General features: G+C 42.5%; 1 non-coding gene across 1 annotated transcript; it reads left to right on the top strand.

Moving 5' to 3' along the window:
• The first annotated feature begins 1,913 nt into the window (after window positions 1-1,913).
• On the top strand, window positions 1,914-2,017 carry LOC132538822 (U6 spliceosomal RNA). The gene has a single exon (XR_009550142.1). It is a non-coding gene; the product is annotated as a U6 spliceosomal RNA (small nuclear RNA).
• Window positions 2,018-5,902: the final 3,885 nt, after the last annotated feature.

The following is a 5,902-nucleotide window of genomic DNA, read 5'->3' as shown; positions in this document are numbered from 1 at the left end:
CTGCCAACTCCCATGTACTGTAAATAAGCAATTAGAGAAGCCAGAACTCATACCTTCTGCACCTCAAAACCAATTTTGATCCATACTCCCAGTGGAGGAGAAGTGATAAGAGAAAGAGGATAAGAGGGCTCTGAACTCCAGCTCCATCGGAACCCACAGAGAGAGGAAGAAAAGAGGAGGAACATTTGGATGTACTAATAGGGTTATGTGTGTCTTGGAGAGGAAGAAAGGATTGGACCTGGAAGAAAAAGGGGGCAATTAAGTACATATGTAGACAGATAGTTGTAGTTAACCCATGTCTGCAACCTTAGGAGAACTGCTGTTGCCTGCAGTGGAAGGATTGGGAATTCAGGACTCTGGTGGTGGGAATGGTATGGAATTATATCCCTATTGACATGTAATTTTGTAAATCAATATTAAATCACTAATAAAATTTTTAAAAAATGGGACTGGTAAAACTGCACACTTGGGTAATGTGCTTCTTTGCCATGTGTGTGACCCAGGGATCAAGCCCAGCCCCCACTGTATTGTAGGAAGCTTTGTGCTATGGTATCTATCTACCTACCTATCTATCTCCCTTTCTCTGCTGAAAAAGAAAGTGAAAGAAACTAACTAGCTGTATCCATGTGTCAACAACTGTCCTATAAACTAGTATTTCCCCCAATAAAATTATTTAAAGGGGAAAAAAAAGAAAACTAGTAGTAACACAATGAAAGGCCATGAGGAATTTAGTCCTCACCACTGTGTTGAGCATAGAAACCAGGGCAGAATGAGAAAATCATGTCACATGCAGTGAACTCCCAGTCTCCCTGAGAGTTGGGAGATAGCAATATGGAGACAACACCACAAAAGGATCTCTCCATGAGCTCCCCCTTTTTTAAAATTATCTTTATTCATGTATTGGATAGAGATAGCCAAAAATCTAGATGGAAGGGAAAGAGAGAGAGAGAGACACCTGCAGCCCTGCTTCACCACTCAAAAAGGTTTCCTTCCCCCTGAAGGTGGAGATGGGGGGATGGAACCCTGAGCATTGTAATGTGCACTCAAGCAGGTGCATCACCACAGGCCCGAGTTCCCCTTTCTTTACAATCTCAGTGATCCCATGGGCTGGCATCACATCACACTGCAATGATCATATGCTTGATGAGCTCAGGTATGTAAATACTATGTCAGGAACGGCCTGGTGCATGTCAGTGTTGTTTTGCCCCTCCCTTCAGAGACCCAGGAACACCTCCAAGTGAGTGTACATTGATGACACACCCATGAAACAGAAATAATCTACTTCAAGGGAACTGTTCTGACGTGCATTGTATTCATCATCAAGATAGACCAAACAGAGAGTAGAGCCTAACAAGTGGAGGGGGGGGCCTAGATGAACTGCCAGAGTAAGTCAGTACAGACCTATACCCATGAAGAGTTTAAGAACAGCTGTTATTTCAGGGCCAGATAACATTAGGTCTTTGTGCCTTCTCTGTTATGGGACTTCTAGCCATGGTATGAGCACATACCTCAGGAGGACGTGCTCTTGTTCTAATTATGGAAATGACCAGACTGATCAAATGACCCAAAGCACATCTTGCATTACACCAACAAAACAATCCCAACCAGGGGCTTTGATTCGATGATTGAACATCACCAGCCCTGTCTCCAAGTCTTTGAAGAAACAGAACGCTCAGCTGACAAGAACATACACAAGGACAGTAGAAGGTTGTTTAACCTTTAAGACAGCTGTTGTACTAGTTTTATCCCTAATTACCCCTTCCTGGTTTAAAGAAAATTGACTCTTAAGAAAAAGAACCTTATTAAGTCTTTGTAAACTTTGAATAGGAATTCATATTTTTGGTGACTCACTTGATAGAGTTTGTTATGAGGTATCTAATTTGTGTGATACTTACTAGCTGTAAAAGTCAGGAATTTCTTCAGTGATACAGATACTAAAATTAGAATGATACAGAAAAGATTAGCAGATCCCTTGTGTATGGATGGCACTGAAATTTGTGAAAGGTTCCATATAAAAAACGAAAGAAACAGAAAATGAGAATTTTGGAAGGGCCAGCAAAATAGTTCACCAGGGAGGAGTATAACCCAGTTTCAAGATCAGCCCTCACAACACCTTGGGAAATGTTGGTGCTGTTCTCTCTCTCTCTCTCTCTCTCTCTCTCTCTATCTACCTACCTATCTATCTATCTCCCCTCCTCTCCTCCTATCTGCCCTCCTCCCTCCCTTCTCCTCTCTTTCTCTTCCTCCTCCTCTCTCTTTCTTTCCTTTTCTCTCTTTCTCTAGCTGAAAAAGTCATCCAGGAATTGATGAAGCCCTAGTAACAACAAAAACAAACACAACGATTGGAGAAGAGGAACAAATGTGACATGACATTGATGGTTTAATTGGCCTCTGCCTGTTGTCATGAATTAGAAAGAGGCAGGACTTGCTCATGGGTGATCAGTCAAACAAGAAGGGATGACCCCTTCCCCCATTCCCAATTGTTCTTGAAGTAGAAACTCTTAACACTTTCACAGGGGAGGAGCATGAAGCTTCTCCTGGGGGCATCTGAAGGCCAAGAAAAGGCATATCAGAAGCCAAATGGACATAACACACTTTCTTGTCATTTCATGCTCCAGACAGTAATTATAATATGCATGATCATAAAAACACTGCTGCGCAGTCATTCTTACTTCCATGTAGATCATTGTTATCTAACCATCAACTGAGTCATCATGTTGGACAATGCCCACTACATTCTTGACATGCTCCCATTCCCCTTCCTGCCCACGCCCTTCCACACTCAAATACACTTGCCAAAAAGTGGGAGAGCAAAAGTCTGCTGCCCTCCACTGAGCAGTAGAACACCTTCAAAGACGTCCACGTGACTGGAGCTCCACTTGGATCAATTCTCCCCCCAGAGTGGCTATGTTTTAGTGCACCTGGGGGTCATGGCTCCAGATGATGGCTCTCTTTCCCTGATCTAAGCTATAGCAAAGGATGAGGAACACACTTTTAAATTAAGTGTCTGAGGGGCACACTTGATTGAGCGCACACATTTGAGTGTACATGTTACCATGAACAAGGACTAGGGTTTAAGCTCTAGGTCCTCCCCAACCCCTGTAGGGAAAAGCTTCACAAATGGTGAGGTAGTGCTGCAGGTACTCGATCTCCCCCTTCCTTCTCACTTTCTCTCTTTCCTATCAAATAAGATAAAATAAATGTCTATTTGCCCATAATTCTCTGAGCGGACATACTGAATGACATGGAAATAGTGTCATAGTTCAGCTTAATTAGTTAGCTTGCATTTTTTTCCAGCAAGACTTCCAGGCACTGCATTCTCCCTTGCCCTGCCCTCAGGTCCTATGCACATGATAGGCTCCAAGAGACAGGTTCTCCTTGAGGAAAAATGATTGATTAGTCTATGTCTTTTGAGCCCTTGTTTAGAATGAGGAGCTGAGTTTTGAAAGAAGGATTTGACTGAAACATCTGAGCTCATACCTGTCTTGAGCACACTGGAGTCAACTCAGATGATGAATTTCAGGAGAGATAACTAGAAGTTTGATGCTTGTGTTTTGTTGATGTCAGTCCCACCAATAATTATTTATTGGTTGCTGTGGAGTGTGTGAACTTGCTGTAAGTTTAGGCTTGAGAGGAGCTTGTGGGGTAACACACTTATCCAGAGCCCTGAGCTTCTCAGCCTATATGTTCAGGCACTGGGCCCCCTTCACTATTAGTGTGCCCACTACATCTGCAAGCACTGGCAAGAAGTCTGCCTCTTAATTTCTCCTTTACTGACAGCTGTTCTAGGAGAACCATAAAGACAACGTGAAGCCCTGTAAGGGGCACCTCCTTTGCTTTCTCTTTCATGTACACATCCCACCAACACATCCTGGTAAGAGAAATGGTACTGCCTCATTTTCAACACCTGCATAGTATTTCATTGTATATACAAACCACAGTTTTCTTAGCCACTCATCTGTCATTGGGCATCTGGGTTGTTTCCAAGTTTGGTTTATAATAAACTGTGCTGCTATGAACATAGGTGTACCTAGGTCTCTTTATATAGGCTTCTTTATTTCCTTTCGATATGTCCAATTATCATCTTGAAGCTATGGATATGCATAATGGTAGTAAGCAGTTATTAAGCTCATACTATGTACTAAACTTGAAAATTCAGAAATTTTTTATTGGTTAGAATAACCTAATGAGAAATCTGTGGTCTAATGGGGCTAAACTCTTTGCCTCCAGTCAAATGCTATGCCCGGAGAGGCAGGACAGCAAACCTGTCAGAAACCACTTTCACTCCCCCCCCACCTTGTTTATTAGTGATTCAATATTGATTTTAAAATTACATGTCAACGAGGTATAATTGCTTATCATTCTCAACACTAGAGTTCTGAATCCACAGTCCTTCCATTGCAAACCACTGCAGTTCTCCCAAGGTTGCTGACATGGATTAACCCTGTCATCTCTACAACTATCTGTTTACATATGTACATAATTGCCCCCTTTTTTCTTCCAGGTCCAATCCTCTCTTTCCCTCCCAGCCACACATAACCATCTCTCCCCTTCTCTCTCTCTCATTTACACACACACACACACACACACACACACACACACACACACACACACACACACTTGATGGAGCTAGAGTTCAGAGCCCTCTTATCCTCTTCCTCTTATCACTTCCCCCCACTAGGGGTATGGATCAAAGTTGGTTTGCCGGTACAGAAGGTGGGAGTTCTGGCTTCTGTAATTGCTTCTCCACTGGTTTTAGGTATTGACAGGTCAATCCACACCCTCAGCCTGCCTCTATCTTTTCCTAGTAGAGTAGAGCTCTGGAGAGTTAAGGTCATCTTCCCAGAGATGTTAGGGTGGAATCATGGTAGTATCTGCCACTTGGTGTCTGGAAGGTGGCAGGACATAAAGTGAGGCAAAACAGAAACCATTTTCTCTTTAGTCGTTCTGACTAGAACACTTAGTACAATCAAGACCTTAGACTGTCAGGAAACTGTTGGAAGAAGAATCATGCCTGCTCTGCTTTCCTGGGGCTTACCACTGCAGCCCCAAGTAAAACCTCATCTTGGATAATAAAGAGATAAGTAAGTACATAGCATATTCAACCGAGTTGTCAGCCCAAATCCATCTATGGGTGGAATACAGTGTTAGCCATCATCTGAAATGAAGTATAAGTCGAACAGGATAGAAAGTTTCCTCAGCAGAGGTCCTTGAGAAGGCACTATCTGAAAGCTCAGAGACCTCCATAACCTTGGTCATGCTTAGTGTACAGCCCTAGCTCACTGGCTGTCCTGCTAGAAATTTCTATTCTATTTATAATGTTGGCCTAAGTCTTAGCACCTGTTGTGACCTTATCTCGCAACTAAGTAAGAGAATCCCTCTTCATTTTTACAAGAGTACTTTCTCGTCATCCACCCTTGGCCCTCCGCAATTCCAGTCACAGGAGTGCAGGGGCCACAGGACTGGAGATCACTGAATCTGAACCACAGAAACGTCCCAAGTAAGGACAGGGAAGAGCAGGACTCAGGACTGAGATCAGCAGGATTTGTTTTCCTTCTCAGTAGAATGACCTCAAATTGGGGTGTGCCCTTGGGTTGGGACAGTACATCATTTTCTGAAAATGTATCTAAAAACCATGTTTTCTATCAAGACTAGGTTTTCACTAAAAGTTAAAACCTGTGATTTGGCACATATGCAAGTGTCCTTTAAAAATACCACCATTTAGTTGTAATCTTAGAATTGAATTCACCTTTGAGTTGTGTTTAACAAAATTCCACTTTATGGCAGTTTTTGTGTTGAATGACTATTTGTATGGGTTAATAACACCTTGAAAACATTCCATATGGATGTGGAATTCATAACACTAGTGTAGAACCTATGTGACTCATCCACAATTTAATCA

This window comes from Erinaceus europaeus, chromosome 5 (assembly GCF_950295315.1).
Source record: "Erinaceus europaeus chromosome 5, mEriEur2.1, whole genome shotgun sequence".
NCBI lineage: Eukaryota > Metazoa > Chordata > Mammalia > Eulipotyphla > Erinaceidae > Erinaceus > Erinaceus europaeus.
The sequence above is the reverse complement of the archived record's forward strand: the minus strand, read 5'-3'. Positions and strand labels throughout refer to the sequence as shown.